Source organism: Lagopus muta, chromosome 8, assembly GCF_023343835.1.
Source record: "Lagopus muta isolate bLagMut1 chromosome 8, bLagMut1 primary, whole genome shotgun sequence".
Lineage (NCBI taxonomy): Eukaryota > Metazoa > Chordata > Aves > Galliformes > Phasianidae > Lagopus > Lagopus muta.
The window spans coordinates 18,743,219-18,760,720 of record NC_064440.1 but is presented as its reverse complement, the minus strand read 5'-3'; the positions used below and the strand labels follow the sequence as shown (position 1 = coordinate 18,760,720).

The 17,502-nt window shown below is 64.9% G+C and overlaps 1 long non-coding RNA gene across 1 annotated transcript; it reads right to left on the bottom strand.

The window, feature by feature from the left end:
- Positions 1 to 15,052: 15,052 nt before the first annotated feature.
- Positions 15,053 to 17,021, bottom strand: LOC125696799 (uncharacterized). Its single transcript, XR_007378539.1, has 3 exons — positions 16,951 to 17,021; positions 15,898 to 15,970; positions 15,053 to 15,698 (listed from the first exon to the last, which is right to left on the bottom strand). It is a non-coding gene; the product is annotated as an uncharacterized LOC125696799 (long non-coding RNA).
- Positions 17,022 to 17,502: the final 481 nt, after the last annotated feature.

Sequence of the window (17,502 nt, the reverse complement as noted above, 5' to 3'; positions counted from 1 at the left end):
CGAAGCTAAGCTGCAGCCATCTTGGTGGGGGCCTAAAGGGAAAGCTCAGTCGCTCTCTCACTCCACAAACACAAACAAGGAAAGGAAGGGCAACGCGCACACACACAGGCGACTTTCCCAAAGGGAAGGACAACCCAGCGCAGCCAAACCCTGGGAATAAACCCACAACCGCGGGCAACACACAAGAGCCTGTGACCTGTCCCTAGCCTGCACGGAGGCCACAGACCTCAACGTGCCAAGGGGCTTCCCAGCTAAAGCCAAAGGCCAGATGCCGTGACGCACACCCCGAGTACGGGGCCGTCGCATCGCATTGACAGGCCACCTCCAGGCAACGATGATGCCGAGGGGCCGCAGGAGGAAGAGGGGCGGGGAAACGGCACTACCCTGCTTACAGGGTGGCCTCGGGGTCCGGCGAGCTCCGTTTCCCACTCAGGTGCGGAGAGGTGGCTCTCGCCCTGCGTTACAGGGGCCCACGCTCCCCAGGCAGCCAAAGGAGCAGCAAGGCAAAAGGCCAACTACAGCAAAAGCAAAGACCCGAGCCCTGCTTACAGGGAGGTCGCCCAGCACAAAGCCGGCCAAGGCGCCGGCAACGCTCAAACTCAAATGGGACTAAATGTGACTGCCGCCCCGCTAACGGGACGGGTGCTTTGCCCAGGGAGCCTCTCTCCTTCCCCCCCGCGTCTGCACGCTTCCGCATCCTCTTCTTGCTTGCTTGCTTGCTTGCGCGCTCGCTCCTGCCTCCCGCGTTCCCACGCCGCTTCTCCTTCTCTCTTCCGCAGCGGCTCCTGAAACATCAGCGGGGACACCGTTAGAGCTGCGCAGCGGCAAGCCCCCCACCGGAAGGAAAAGGGAAACCAACCCAACATGGCAGAGGAACTCGGCACGCCACCACCCAGCCAAGGAAGGCCTGGCATCCCCCCTCCCCGGTTCACGCCAGCAAGAAATACTCGCAGCAGCTTTTCTCACCTCACTGACGCACGGCGCGCTTCCAGCCGGTGCTGCGGGGGATCACAGAGGCGGGCAGACTGGGCAAATGCAGCTGGGCACACACACAGCAGCGGCCAAAGAGTCAGCTTCCCTGCTTACAGGGGACCCCCGGCCACTGCCTCCATTGCAAAGGGCCTGGGACTGCGGGGCACTGTCGCTCCCTGCCTTACAGGGCAGCCCCCATCCCTAGCGGCCGCGGGAGGCTCCTTCTCTCCCACTCCGGGGGCACCTGGACCCGCACCCCGCTAGCGGGGCGGTCACCCCACACAGGCTGCCAGCTGAGCACAAGCGCTCGCGCACCCAGACCCTGATTACAGGCGGGTGGACGACACCCCTGGAGCCACAGAGCTCGGTTTCCCCCCCAGCGGCGGGAGCGACTCTCAGCTGCCAGGCAGCGGGGCGGCACGGCCAAATGCCGCGGTCGGGACCCCAGCCCTGATTCCGGGGAGGGCGCAAGCCCAAGCCCACCTCTCGCGGCCCCGTGCCTCTGAAAGGCCGGGGCCACATTCCCGCCTGAGTACAGGGGGTCTCTCACAACGCAGCTCACCAAGCCAGCACACGCGGGGGGCACGCGCAGCCCTGCCTACAGGACGGTGCCCCCGCTGCCCACCCTCACCAAGAAGCCCCGCGGAGCACGAGGCTCCCGCCAACGCCTGAGCTACAGGCTGGCCCGCCCGGCAGCACCACAACAGCACCAACGTCTCGTCTTTGGGAACCCAGGGAGCAGCCTCGACCCACCGAGCGGGGAGGTCGCCCCACACGCAAAAGCAGCGCCTCAACCTGCACCCTCTGACGGGACAGGGAGGGGTCATTCCCACCAGCTGGATGGCTAGAGCAGCCGGCTGCAACGCCGCAGCCTCCCCACGCCTGATTACAGGGCGGGCGGGCCGCTCGGGGGACAGAGGGCTCCGCAGCTTGGGACACACGCCCCGGCTACGGGGCTGTCACGCCGCCAGCGGAACAGGTGCCCACGCAAGAACAGGCCCAAGCCCTGGCTACAGAGCGGCCTCGGCCACACAACTACCACGTGGCCCTGATCCACACCAAGTACAAAGGAGGAAGACAGGACACTCGCTGCGCTCGCGGGACTGAGAGGGAACACCCCTTTTGCGGTGTGCACCACAGTCCTCCGTTCCCCCCAGGGAAGTCGAAGCTAAGCTGCAGCCATCTTGGTGGGGGCCTAAAGGGAAAGCTCAGTCGCTCTCTCCTCTCACTCCACAAACACAAACAAGGAAAGGAAGGGCAACGCGCACACACACAGGCGACTTTCCCAAAGGGAAGGACAACCCAGCGCAGCCAAACCCTGGGAATAAACCCACAACCGCGGGCAACACACAAGAGCCTGTGACCTGTCCCTAGCCTGCACGGAGGCCACAGACCTCAACGTGCCAAGGGGCTTCCCAGCTAAAGCCAAAGGCCAGATGCCGTGACGCACACCCCGAGTACGGGGCCGTCGCATCGCATTGACAGGCCACCTCCAGGCAACGATGATGCCGAGGGGCCGCAGGAGGAAGAGGGGCGGGGAAACGGCACTACCCTGCTTACAGGGTGGCCTCGGGGTCCGGCGAGCTCCGTTTCCCACTCAGGTGCGGAGAGGTGGCTCTCGCCCTGCGTTACAGGGGCCCACGCTCCCCAGGCAGCCAAAGGAGCAGCAAGGCAAAAGGCCAACTACAGCAAAAGCAAAGACCCGAGCCCTGCTTACAGGGAGGTCGCCCAGCACAAAGCCGGCCAAGGCGCCGGCAACGCTCAAACTCAAATGGGACTAAATGTGACTGCCGCCCCGCTAACGGGACGGGTGCTTTGCCCAGGGAGCCTCTCTCCTTCCCCCCCGCGTCTGCACGCTTCCGCATCCTCTTCTTGCTTGCTTGCTTGCTTGCTTGCGCGCTCGCTCCTGCCTCCCGCGTTCCCACGCCGCTTCTCCTTCTCTCTTCCGCAGCGGCTCCTGAAACATCAGCGGGGACACCGTTAGAGCTGCGCAGCGGCAAGCCCCCCACCGGAAGGAAAAGGGAAACCAACCCAACATGGCAGAGGAACTCGGCACGCCACCACCCAGCCAAGGAAGGCCTGGCATCCCCCCTCCCCGGTTCACGCCAGCAAGAAATACTCGCAGCAGCTTTTCTCACCTCACTGACGCACGGCGCGCTTCCAGCCGGTGCTGCGGGGGATCACAGAGGCGGGCAGACTGGGCAAATGCAGCTGGGCACACACACAGCAGCGGCCAAAGAGTCAGCTTCCCTGCTTACAGGGGACCCCCGGCCACTGCCTCCATTGCAAAGGGCCTGGGACTGCGGGGCACTGTCGCTCCCTGCCTTACAGGGCAGCCCCCATCCCTAGCGGCCGCGGGAGGCTCCTTCTCTCCCACTCCGGGGGCACCTGGACCCGCACCCCGCTAGCGGGGCGGTCACCCCACACAGGCTGCCAGCTGAGCACAAGCGCTCGCGCACCCAGACCCTGATTACAGGCGGGTGGACGACACCCCTGGAGCCACAGAGCTCGGTTTCCCCCCCAGCGGCGGGAGCGACTCTCAGCTGCCAGGCAGCGGGGCGGCACGGCCAAATGCCGCGGTCGGGACCCCAGCCCTGATTCCGGGGAGGGCGCAAGCCCAAGCCCACCTCTCGCGGCCCCGTGCCTCTGAAAGGCCGGGGCCACATTCCCGCCTGAGTACAGGGGGTCTCTCACAACGCAGCTCACCAAGCCAGCACACGCGGGGGGCACGCGCAGCCCTGCCTACAGGACGGTGCCCCCGCTGCCCACCCTCACCAAGAAGCCCCGCGGAGCACGAGGCTCCCGCCAACGCCTGAGCTACAGGCTGGCCCGCCCGGCAGCACCACAACAGCACCAACGTCTCGTCTTTGGGAACCCAGGGAGCAGCCTCGACCCACCGAGCGGGGAGGTCGCCCCACACGCAAAAGCAGCGCCTCAACCTGCACCCTCTGACGGGACAGGGAGGGGTCATTCCCACCAGCTGGATGGCTAGAGCAGCCGGCTGCAACGCCGCAGCCTCCCCACGCCTGATTACAGGGCGGGCGGGCCGCTCGGGGGACAGAGGGCTCCGCAGCTTGGGACACACGCCCCGGCTACGGGGCTGTCACGCCGCCAGCGGAACAGGCGCCCACGCAAGAACAGGCCCAAGCCCTGGCTACAGAGCGGCCTCGGCCACACAACTACCACGTGGCCCTGATCCACACCAAGTACAAAGGAGGAAGACAGGACACTCGCTGCGCTCGCGGGACTGAGAGGGAACACCCCTTTTGCGGCGTGCACCACAGTCCTCCGTTCCCCCCAGGGAAGTCGAAGCTAAGCTGCAGCCATCTTGGTGGGGGCCTAAAGGGAAAGCTCAGTCGCTCTCTCACTCCACAAACACAAACAAGGAAAGGAAGGGCAACGCGCACACACACAGGCGACTTTCCCAAAGGGAAGGACAACCCAGCGCAGCCAAACCCTGGGAATAAACCCACAACCGCGGGCAACACACAAGAGCCTGTGACCTGTCCCTAGCCTGCACGGAGGCCACAGACCTCAACGTGCCAAGGGGCTTCCCAGCTAAAGCCAAAGGCCAGATGCCGTGACGCACACCCCGAGTACGGGGCCGTCGCATCGCATTGACAGGCCACCTCCAGGCAACGATGATGCCGAGGGGCCGCAGGAGGAAGAGGGGCGGGGAAACGGCACTACCCTGCTTACAGGGTGGCCTCGGGGTCCGGCGAGCTCCGTTTCCCACTCAGGTGCGGAGAGGTGGCTCTCGCCCTGCGTTACAGGGGCCCACGCTCCCCAGGCAGCCAAAGGAGCAGCGAGGCAAAAGGCCAACTACAGCAAAAGCAAAGACCCGAGCCCTGCTTACAGGGAGGTCGCCCAGCACAAAGCCGGCCAAGGCGCCGGCAACGCTCAAACTCAAATGGGACTAAATGTGACTGCCGCCCCGCTAACGGGACGGGTGCTTTGCCCAGGGAGCCTCTCTCCTTCCCCCCCGCGTCTGCACGCTTCCGCATCCTCTTCTTGCTTGCTTGCTTGCGCGCTCGCTCCTGCCGCCCGCGTTCCCACGCCGCTTCTCCTTCTCTCTTCCGCAGCGGCTCCTGAAACATCAGCGGGGACACCGTTAGAGCTGCGCAGCGGCAAGCCCCCCACCGGAAGGAAAAGGGAAACCAACCCAACATGGCAGAGGAACTCGGCACGCCACCACCCAGCCAAGGAAGGCCTGGCATCCCCCCTCCCCGGTTCACGCCAGCAAGAAATACTCGCAGCAGCTTTTCTCACCTCACTGACGCACGGCGCGCTTCCAGCCGGTGCTGCGGGGGATCACAGAGGCGGGCAGACTGGGCAAATGCAGCTGGGCACACACACAGCAGCGGCCAAAGAGTCAGCTTCCCTGCTTACAGGGGACCCCCGGCCACTGCCTCCATTGCAAAGGGCCTGGGACTGCGGGGCACTGTCGCTCCCTGCCTTACAGGGCAGCCCCCATCCCTAGCGGCCGCGGGAGGCTCCTTCTCTCCCACTCCGGGGGCACCTGGACCCGCACCCCGCTAGCGGGGCGGTCACCCCACACAGGCTGCCAGCTGAGCACAAGCGCTCGCGCACCCAGACCCTGATTACAGGCGGGTGGACGACACCCCTGGAGCCACAGAGCTCGGTTTCCCCCCCAGCGGCGGGAGCGACTCTCAGCTGCCAGGCAGCGGGGCGGCACGGCCAAATGCCGCGGTCGGGACCCCAGCCCTGATTCCGGGGAGGGCGCAAGCCCAAGCCCACCTCTCGCGGCCCCGTGCCTCTGAAAGGCCGGGGCCACATTCCCGCCTGAGTACAGGGGGTCTCTCACAACGCAGCTCACCAAGCCAGCACACGCGGGGGGCACGCGCAGCCCTGCCTACAGGACGGTGCCCCCGCTGCCCACCCTCACCAAGAAGCCCCGCGGAGCACGAGGCTCCCGCCAACGCCTGAGCTACAGGCTGGCCCGCCCGGCAGCACCACAACAGCACCAACGTCTCGTCTTTGGGAACCCAGGGAGCAGCCTCGACCCACCGAGCGGGGAGGTCGCCCCACACGCAAAAGCAGCGCCTCAACCTGCACCCTCTGACGGGACAGGGAGGGGTCATTCCCACCAGCTGGATGGCTAGAGCAGCCGGCTGCAACGCCGCAGCCTCCCCACGCCTGATTACAGGGCGGGCGGGCCGCTCGGGGGACAGAGGGCTCCGCAGCTTGGGACACACGCCCCGGCTACGGGGCTGTCACGCCGCCAGCGGAACAGGCGCCCACGCAAGAACAGGCCCAAGCCCTGGCTACAGAGCGGCCTCGGCCACACAACTACCACGTGGCCCTGATCCACACCAAGTACAAAGGAGGAAGACAGGACACTCGCTGCGCTCGCGGGACTGAGAGGGAACACCCCTTTTGCGGCGTGCACCACAGTCCTCCGTTCCCCCCAGGGAAGTCGAAGCTAAGCTGCAGCCATCTTGGTGGGGGCCTAAAGGGAAAGCTCAGTCGCTCTCTCACTCCACAAACACAAACAAGGAAAGGAAGGGCAACGCGCACACACACAGGCGACTTTCCCAAAGGGAAGGACAACCCAGCGCAGCCAAACCCTGGGAATAAACCCACAACCGCGGGCAACACACAAGAGCCTGTGACCTGTCCCTAGCCTGCACGGAGGCCACAGACCTCAACGTGCCAAGGGGCTTCCCAGCTAAAGCCAAAGGCCAGATGCCGTGACGCACACCCCGAGTACGGGGCCGTCGCATCGCATTGACAGGCCACCTCCAGGCAACGATGATGCCGAGGGGCCGCAGGAGGAAGAGGGGCGGGGAAACGGCACTACCCTGCTTACAGGGTGGCCTCGGGGTCCGGCGAGCTCCGTTTCCCACTCAGGTGCGGAGAGGTGGCTCTCGCCCTGCGTTACAGGGGCCCACGCTCCCCAGGCAGCCAAAGGAGCAGCAAGGCAAAAGGCCAACTACAGCAAAAGCAAAGACCCGAGCCCTGCTTACAGGGAGGTCGCCCAGCACAAAGCCGGCCAAGGCGCCGGCAACGCTCAAACTCAAATGGGACTAAATGTGACTGCCGCCCCGCTAACGGGACGGGTGCTTTGCCCAGGGAGCCTCTCTCCTTCCCCCCCGCGTCTGCACGCTTCCGCATCCTCTTCTTGCTTGCTTGCTTGCTTGCGCGCTCGCTCCTGCCTCCCGCGTTCCCACGCCGCTTCTCCTTCTCTCTTCCGCAGCGGCTCCTGAAACATCAGCGGGGACACCGTTAGAGCTGCGCAGCGGCAAGCCCCCCACCGGAAGGAAAAGGGAAACCAACCCAACATGGCAGAGGAACTCGGCACGCCACCACCCAGCCAAGGAAGGCCTGGCATCCCCCCTCCCCGGTTCACGCCAGCAAGAAATACTCGCAGCAGCTTTTCTCACCTCACTGACGCACGGCGCGCTTCCAGCCGGTGCTGCGGGGGATCACAGAGGCGGGCAGACTGGGCAAATGCAGCTGGGCACACACACAGCAGCGGCCAAAGAGTCAGCTTCCCTGCTTACAGGGGACCCCCGGCCACTGCCTCCATTGCAAAGGGCCTGGGACTGCGGGGCACTGTCGCTCCCTGCCTTACAGGGCAGCCCCCATCCCTAGCGGCCGCGGGAGGCTCCTTCTCTCCCACTCCGGGGGCACCTGGACCCGCACCCCGCTAGCGGGGCGGTCACCCCACACAGGCTGCCAGCTGAGCACAAGCGCTCGCGCACCCAGACCCTGATTACAGGCGGGTGGACGACACCCCTGGAGCCACAGAGCTCGGTTTCCCCCCCAGCGGCGGGAGCGACTCTCAGCTGCCAGGCAGCGGGGCGGCACGGCCAAATGCCGCGGTCGGGACCCCAGCCCTGATTCCGGGGAGGGCGCAAGCCCAAGCCCACCTCTCGCGGCCCCGTGCCTCTGAAAGGCCGGGGCCACATTCCCGCCTGAGTACAGGGGGTCTCTCACAACGCAGCTCACCAAGCCAGCACACGCGGGGGGCACGCGCAGCCCTGCCTACAGGACGGTGCCCCCGCTGCCCACCCTCACCAAGAAGCCCCGCGGAGCACGAGGCTCCCGCCAACGCCTGAGCTACAGGCTGGCCCGCCCGGCAGCACCACAACAGCACCAACGTCTCGTCTTTGGGAACCCAGGGAGCAGCCTCGACCCACCGAGCGGGGAGGTCGCCCCACACGCAAAAGCAGCGCCTCAACCTGCACCCTCTGACGGGACAGGGAGGGGTCATTCCCACCAGCTGGATGGCTAGAGCAGCCGGCTGCAACGCCGCAGCCTCCCCACGCCTGATTACAGGGCGGGCGGGCCGCTCGGGGGACAGAGGGCTCCGCAGCTTGGGACACACGCCCCGGCTACGGGGCTGTCACGCCGCCAGCGGAACAGGTGCCCACGCAAGAACAGGCCCAAGCCCTGGCTACAGAGCGGCCTCGGCCACACAACTACCACGTGGCCCTGATCCACACCAAGTACAAAGGAGGAAGACAGGACACTCGCTGCGCTCGCGGGACTGAGAGGGAACACCCCTTTTGCGGTGTGCACCACAGTCCTCCGTTCCCCCCAGGGAAGTCGAAGCTAAGCTGCAGCCATCTTGGTGGGGGCCTAAAGGGAAAGCTCAGTCGCTCTCTCCTCTCACTCCACAAACACAAACAAGGAAAGGAAGGGCAACGCGCACACACACAGGCGACTTTCCCAAAGGGAAGGACAACCCAGCGCAGCCAAACCCTGGGAATAAACCCACAACCGCGGGCAACACACAAGAGCCTGTGACCTGTCCCTAGCCTGCACGGAGGCCACAGACCTCAACGTGCCAAGGGGCTTCCCAGCTAAAGCCAAAGGCCAGATGCCGTGACGCACACCCCGAGTACGGGGCCGTCGCATCGCATTGACAGGCCACCTCCAGGCAACGATGATGCCGAGGGGCCGCAGGAGGAAGAGGGGCGGGGAAACGGCACTACCCTGCTTACAGGGTGGCCTCGGGGTCCGGCGAGCTCCGTTTCCCACTCAGGTGCGGAGAGGTGGCTCTCGCCCTGCGTTACAGGGGCCCACGCTCCCCAGGCAGCCAAAGGAGCAGCAAGGCAAAAGGCCAACTACAGCAAAAGCAAAGACCCGAGCCCTGCTTACAGGGAGGTCGCCCAGCACAAAGCCGGCCAAGGCGCCGGCAACGCTCAAACTCAAATGGGACTAAATGTGACTGCCGCCCCGCTAACGGGACGGGTGCTTTGCCCAGGGAGCCTCTCTCCTTCCCCCCCGCGTCTGCACGCTTCCGCATCCTCTTCTTGCTTGCTTGCTTGCTTGCTTGCGCGCTCGCTCCTGCCTCCCGCGTTCCCACGCCGCTTCTCCTTCTCTCTTCCGCAGCGGCTCCTGAAACATCAGCGGGGACACCGTTAGAGCTGCGCAGCGGCAAGCCCCCCACCGGAAGGAAAAGGGAAACCAACCCAACATGGCAGAGGAACTCGGCACGCCACCACCCAGCCAAGGAAGGCCTGGCATCCCCCCTCCCCGGTTCACGCCAGCAAGAAATACTCGCAGCAGCTTTTCTCACCTCACTGACGCACGGCGCGCTTCCAGCCGGTGCTGCGGGGGATCACAGAGGCGGGCAGACTGGGCAAATGCAGCTGGGCACACACACAGCAGCGGCCAAAGAGTCAGCTTCCCTGCTTACAGGGGACCCCCGGCCACTGCCTCCATTGCAAAGGGCCTGGGACTGCGGGGCACTGTCGCTCCCTGCCTTACAGGGCAGCCCCCATCCCTAGCGGCCGCGGGAGGCTCCTTCTCTCCCACTCCGGGGGCACCTGGACCCGCACCCCGCTAGCGGGGCGGTCACCCCACACAGGCTGCCAGCTGAGCACAAGCGCTCGCGCACCCAGACCCTGATTACAGGCGGGTGGACGACACCCCTGGAGCCACAGAGCTCGGTTTCCCCCCCAGCGGCGGGAGCGACTCTCAGCTGCCAGGCAGCGGGGCGGCACGGCCAAATGCCGCGGTCGGGACCCCAGCCCTGATTCCGGGGAGGGCGCAAGCCCAAGCCCACCTCTCGCGGCCCCGTGCCTCTGAAAGGCCGGGGCCACATTCCCGCCTGAGTACAGGGGGTCTCTCACAACGCAGCTCACCAAGCCAGCACACGCGGGGGGCACGCGCAGCCCTGCCTACAGGACGGTGCCCCCGCTGCCCACCCTCACCAAGAAGCCCCGCGGAGCACGAGGCTCCCGCCAACGCCTGAGCTACAGGCTGGCCCGCCCGGCAGCACCACAACAGCACCAACGTCTCGTCTTTGGGAACCCAGGGAGCAGCCTCGACCCACCGAGCGGGGAGGTCGCCCCACACGCAAAAGCAGCGCCTCAACCTGCACCCTCTGACGGGACAGGGAGGGGTCATTCCCACCAGCTGGATGGCTAGAGCAGCCGGCTGCAACGCCGCAGCCTCCCCACGCCTGATTACAGGGCGGGCGGGCCGCTCGGGGGACAGAGGGCTCCGCAGCTTGGGACACACGCCCCGGCTACGGGGCTGTCACGCCGCCAGCGGAACAGGCGCCCACGCAAGAACAGGCCCAAGCCCTGGCTACAGAGCGGCCTCGGCCACACAACTACCACGTGGCCCTGATCCACACCAAGTACAAAGGAGGAAGACAGGACACTCGCTGCGCTCGCGGGACTGAGAGGGAACACCCCTTTTGCGGCGTGCACCACAGTCCTCCGTTCCCCCCAGGGAAGTCGAAGCTAAGCTGCAGCCATCTTGGTGGGGGCCTAAAGGGAAAGCTCAGTCGCTCTCTCACTCCACAAACACAAACAAGGAAAGGAAGGGCAACGCGCACACACACAGGCGACTTTCCCAAAGGGAAGGACAACCCAGCGCAGCCAAACCCTGGGAATAAACCCACAACCGCGGGCAACACACAAGAGCCTGTGACCTGTCCCTAGCCTGCACGGAGGCCACAGACCTCAACGTGCCAAGGGGCTTCCCAGCTAAAGCCAAAGGCCAGATGCCGTGACGCACACCCCGAGTACGGGGCCGTCGCATCGCATTGACAGGCCACCTCCAGGCAACGATGATGCCAAGGGGCCGCAGGAGGAAGAGGGGCGGGGAAACGGCACTACCCTGCTTACAGGGTGGCCTCGGGGTCCGGCGAGCTCCATTTCCCACTCAGGTGCGGAGAGGTGGCTCTCGCCCTGCGTTACAGGGGCCCACGCTCCCCAGGCAGCCAAAGGAGCAGCAAGGCAAAAGGCCAACTACAGCAAAAGCAAAGACCCGAGCCCTGCTTACAGGGAGGTCGCCCAGCACAAAGCCGGCCAAGGCGCCGGCAACGCTCAAACTCAAATGGGACTAAATGTGACTGCCGCCCCGCTAACGGGACGGGTGCTTTGCCCAGGGAGCCTCTCTCCTTCCCCCCCGCGTCTGCACGCTTCCGCATCCTCTTCTTGCTTGCTTGCTTGCTTGCGCGCTCGCTCCTGCCTCCCGCGTTCCCACGCCGCTTCTCCTTCTCTCTTCCGCAGCGGCTCCTGAAACATCAGCGGGGACACCGTTAGAGCTGCGCAGCGGCAAGCCCCCCACCGGAAGGAAAAGGGAAACCAACCCAACATGGCAGAGGAACTCGGCACGCCACCACCCAGCCAAGGAAGGCCTGGCATCCCCCCTCCCCGGTTCACGCCAGCAAGAAATACTCGCAGCAGCTTTTCTCACCTCACTGACGCACGGCGCGCTTCCAGCCGGTGCTGCGGGGGATCACAGAGGCGGGCAGACTGGGCAAATGCAGCTGGGCACACACACAGCAGCGGCCAAAGAGTCAGCTTCCCTGCTTACAGGGGACCCCCGGCCACTGCCTCCATTGCAAAGGGCCTGGGACTGCGGGGCACTGTCGCTCCCTGCCTTACAGGGCAGCCCCCATCCCTAGCGGCCGCGGGAGGCTCCTTCTCTCCCACTCCGGGGGCACCTGGACCCGCACCCCGCTAGCAGGGCGGTCACCCCACACAGGCTGCCAGCTGAGCACAAGCGCTCGCGCACCCAGACCCTGATTACAGGCGGGTGGACGACACCCCTGGAGCCACAGAGCTCGGTTTCCCCCCCAGCGGCGGGAGCGACTCTCAGCTGCCAGGCAGCGGGGCGGCACGGCCAAATGCCGCGGTCGGGACCCCAGCCCTGATTCCGGGGAGGGCGCAAGCCCAAGCCCACCTCTCGCGGCCCCGTGCCTCTGAAAGGCCGGGGCCACATTCCCACCTGAGTACAGGGGGTCTCTCACAACGCAGCTCACCAAGCCAGCACACGCGGGGGGCACGCGCAGCCCTGCCTACAGGACGGTGCCCCCGCTGCCCACCCTCACCAAGAAGCCCCGCGGAGCACGAGGCTCCCGCCAACGCCTGAGCTACAGGCTGGCCCGCCCGGCAGCACCACAACAGCACCAACGTCTCGTCTTTGGGAACCCAGGGAGCAGCCTCGACCCACCGAGCGGGGAGGTCGCCCCACACGCAAAAGCAGCGCCTCAACCTGCACCCTCTGACGGGACAGGGAGGGGTCATTCCCACCAGCTGGATGGCTAGAGCAGCCGGCTGCAACGCCGCAGCCTCCCCACGCCTGATTACAGGGCGGGCGGGCCGCTCGGGGGACAGAGGGCTCCGCAGCTTGGGACACACGCCCCGGCTACGGGGCTGTCACGCCGCCAGCGGAACAGGTGCCCACGCAAGAACAGGCCCAAGCCCTGGCTACAGAGCGGCCTCGGCCACACAACTACCACGTGGCCCTGATCCACACCAAGTACAAAGGAGGAAGACAGGACACTCGCTGCGCTCGCAGGACTGAGAGGGAACACCCCTTTTGCGGTGTGCACCACAGTCCTCCGTTCCCCCCAGGGAAGTCGAAGCTAAGCTGCAGCCATCTTGGTGGGGGCCTAAAGGGAAAGCTCAGTCGCTCTCTCCTCTCACTCCACAAACACAAACAAGGAAAGGAAGGGCAACGCGCACACACACAGGCGACTTTCCCAAAGGGAAGGACAACCCAGCGCAGCCAAACCCTGGGAATAAACCCACAACCGCGGGCAACACACAAGAGCCTGTGACCTGTCCCTAGCCTGCACGGAGGCCACAGACCTCAACGTGCCAAGGGGCTTCCCAGCTAAAGCCAAAGGCCAGATGCCGTGACGCACACCCCGAGTACGGGGCCGTCGCATCGCATTGACAGGCCACCTCCAGGCAACGATGATGCCGAGGGGCCGCAGGAGGAAGAGGGGCGGGGAAACGGCACTACCCTGCTTACAGGGTGGCCTCGGGGTCCGGCGAGCTCCGTTTCCCACTCAGGTGCGGAGAGGTGGCTCTCGCCCTGCGTTACAGGGGCCCACGCTCCCCAGGCAGCCAAAGGAGCAGCAAGGCAAAAGGCCAACTACAGCAAAAGCAAAGACCCGAGCCCTGCTTACAGGGAGGTCGCCCAGCACAAAGCCGGCCAAGGCGCCGGCAACGCTCAAACTCAAATGGGACTAAATGTGACTGCCGCCCCGCTAACGGGACGGGTGCTTTGCCCAGGGAGCCTCTCTCCTTCCCCCCCGCGTCTGCACGCTTCCGCATCCTCTTCTTGCTTGCTTGCTTGCTTGCTTGCGCGCTCGCTCCTGCCTCCCGCGTTCCCACGCCGCTTCTCCTTCTCTCTTCCGCAGCGGCTCCTGAAACATCAGCGGGGACACCGTTAGAGCTGCGCAGCGGCAAGCCCCCCACCGGAAGGAAAAGGGAAACCAACCCAACATGGCAGAGGAACTCGGCACGCCACCACCCAGCCAAGGAAGGCCTGGCATCCCCCCTCCCCGGTTCACGCCAGCAAGAAATACTCGCAGCAGCTTTTCTCACCTCACTGACGCACGGCGCGCTTCCAGCCGGTGCTGCGGGGGATCACAGAGGCGGGCAGACTGGGCAAATGCAGCTGGGCACACACACAGCAGCGGCCAAAGAGTCAGCTTCCCTGCTTACAGGGGACCCCCGGCCACTGCCTCCATTGCAAAGGGCCTGGGACTGCGGGGCACTGTCGCTCCCTGCCTTACAGGGCAGCCCCCATCCCTAGCGGCCGCGGGAGGCTCCTTCTCTCCCACTCCGGGGGCACCTGGACCCGCACCCCGCTAGCGGGGCGGTCACCCCACACAGGCTGCCAGCTGAGCACAAGCGCTCGCGCACCCAGACCCTGATTACAGGCGGGTGGACGACACCCCTGGAGCCACAGAGCTCGGTTTCCCCCCCAGCGGCGGGAGCGACTCTCAGCTGCCAGGCAGCGGGGCGGCACGGCCAAATGCCGCGGTCGGGACCCCAGCCCTGATTCCGGGGAGGGCGCAAGCCCAAGCCCACCTCTCGCGGCCCCGTGCCTCTGAAAGGCCGGGGCCACATTCCCGCCTGAGTACAGGGGGTCTCTCACAACGCAGCTCACCAAGCCAGCACACGCGGGGGGCACGCGCAGCCCTGCCTACAGGACGGTGCCCCCGCTGCCCACCCTCACCAAGAAGCCCCGCGGAGCACGAGGCTCCCGCCAACGCCTGAGCTACAGGCTGGCCCGCCCGGCAGCACCACAACAGCACCAACGTCTCGTCTTTGGGAACCCAGGGAGCAGCCTCGACCCACCGAGCGGGGAGGTCGCCCCACACGCAAAAGCAGCGCCTCAACCTGCACCCTCTGACGGGACAGGGAGGGGTCATTCCCACCAGCTGGATGGCTAGAGCAGCCGGCTGCAACGCCGCAGCCTCCCCACGCCTGATTACAGGGCGGGCGGGCCGCTCGGGGGACAGAGGGCTCCGCAGCTTGGGACACACGCCCCGGCTACGGGGCTGTCACGCCGCCAGCGGAACAGGCGCCCACGCAAGAACAGGCCCAAGCCCTGGCTACAGAGCGGCCTCGGCCACACAACTACCACGTGGCCCTGATCCACACCAAGTACAAAGGAGGAAGACAGGACACTCGCTGCGCTCGCGGGACTGAGAGGGAACACCCCTTTTGCGGCGTGCACCACAGTCCTCCGTTCCCCCCAGGGAAGTCGAAGCTAAGCTGCAGCCATCTTGGTGGGGGCCTAAAGGGAAAGCTCAGTCGCTCTCTCACTCCACAAACACAAACAAGGAAAGGAAGGGCAACGCGCACACACACAGGCGACTTTCCCAAAGGGAAGGACAACCCAGCGCAGCCAAACCCTGGGAATAAACCCACAACCGCGGGCAACACACAAGAGCCTGTGACCTGTCCCTAGCCTGCACGGAGGCCACAGACCTCAACGTGCCAAGGGGCTTCCCAGCTAAAGCCAAAGGCCAGATGCCGTGACGCACACCCCGAGTACGGGGCCGTCGCATCGCATTGACAGGCCACCTCCAGGCAACGATGATGCCGAGGGGCCGCAGGAGGAAGAGGGGCGGGGAAACGGCACTACCCTGCTTACAGGGTGGCCTCGGGGTCCGGCGAGCTCCATTTCCCACTCAGGTGCGGAGAGGTGGCTCTCGCCCTGCGTTACAGGGGCCCACGCTCCCCAGGCAGCCAAAGGAGCAGCAAGGCAAAAGGCCAACTACAGCAAAAGCAAAGACCCGAGCCCTGCTTACAGGGAGGTCGCCCAGCACAAAGCCGGCCAAGGCGCCGGCAACGCTCAAACTCAAATGGGACTAAATGTGACTGCCGCCCCGCTAATGGGACGGGTGCTTTGCCCAGGGAGCCTCTCTCCTTCCCCCCCGCGTCTGCACGCTTCCACATCCTCTTGCTTGCTCCTGCCTCTCGCAGCAGCTCCTGAAACATCAGCAGGGACACCATTAGACTTCCAGAGCGGCAAGCCCCCCAACGGAAGGAAAAGGGAAACCAACCCAACGTGGCAGAGGAACTCGGCACGCCACCACCCAGCCAAGGAAGGCCTTACCTCCCTTCCCTCCCTCTCCCCCCCACACCAGCCATCCATTACAAAAAAACTGCTCAGAGCAGCTTTTCTCACCTCACTGACGCATGGTGTCCTTCCAGTTGGAGCTGCGGGGGATCACAGAGTTGGGCAGAGTGGCCAAGTTTATCTGGCAATACAAATAGCAGCAGCCAAAGTGTCAGCTGTCCTGCTTACAGGGGAGCCCCCGTCTGCAACTTCTTTGGAAATATAACAGCTTTTATTATATTAATTGTTCTGCATAAAGTCAACCACTGTGCCATCTTGGCACTTCTGTATTGTCAATCTTTCCCATCATTTCTGGAGGTTCTTTTGACTTTTGTTTCTGTCCTCTTCTGGTTGATTTGAGATTCCAACTGCTATTAATTCACCTCATTTTTCATTCACCAGTTCATAGACATAAGTGGTGTGAAGTTACAAGGGAATTTTCAGCTTATAGCATCTACTGCTCTATATTATCTTAAAGTAGAATACAAAATTTGGCGCTGAAGGCTAAATGTTTCTCTTAGCATCTGCTCTTTCTCTGCTATAGAGCTTCTTTAACACACTTATATTGTTAAAAACAACAACACCGCTTTACTTCTTCCCCCTTTTCAGCAGCAATGCAATTCTCGTGTCCTCCCCCATTTCCACCACGCCATTGGAAAGCAGAGAGGAAAAGCCGCGCGCGCTTCAACACTGCGACAACATTTATTATGTTTTATTATTGCTGCTCGCCGCTGCCTCGGTGCGTCTTCTTCCACGTGGCAACTCGCCCCGCTTGTCGCGCCTGCGCCCCTCCTCTGGGAGCGCGCTCAGAGCTTCCTGCGCTCGGTGCCGGCTCGGAGACCCCAGCTCCGTCCGCCCGCCAGCGGAGCAGAAGAGGCGGCTCCAGCCCCGGCTCCCTCCCGCCATCGAACTTCCACAGGCGGCTCCAGCCCCGACTCCGTCCGCCCGCCCGCCCGCCATCGGCGCCCCACAGCCGGCTTCAGCCCCGGCTCCGGCTGCTCCCGTCGGAACCCGCGCGGCAGCGGCTCCGGCCCCGACCCGCTTCGCCCCGGCCCCGCCGCGCTTCGTCCTGGCTCCGCCACACCCCGGCCCCATCGCTCCTCTGCTCCGGAGTCCGCTTACCGTGGCCGCCATCGACGCCGCCTCCGCCGCCGCCTTTCCCTCACAGCACCCCGCTTCTCCTCACGCGCTGTGGAAAACGTCTCTCACACCTGCCCGCGCGCGCTCCTTATATAGGCATCCCTTCAGCCCGCCAGCCAATAGGAGCCCCGAACGCCGCCGTCGCTTCGCGCGCTTTGCTTCCCGCCGCTCGCTCTCCAATCCCCCTCAGCGTTCCCGCCCTTTCTAGCCGAGGGCAGCCGGGCCGGGGTCATCTGAAGGTCACGCCCCGGGTCACCCAAAGGTCACGGCCCCCCTCGCAGCCGTTGCCCCCCGGCCCTGGGGGCAGAGCCGCCCCACAGCTGATGGCCCCTCGCTCGGAGCGCTCGGCAGCGCTGCCCGCGGGAACTCAGTCCTTCCATTTCAGTACTGCTTTTAACTAGTGTTACCTACCGCTACCGTGCATCGGGAACGGCAACACACACATACACACACACACGCGTTCCTGCCTTAGCGATACCTGTCCACAGACATCATTAAAATAGAAATACGTACTTTTAAGGAATTCTTCTCTGC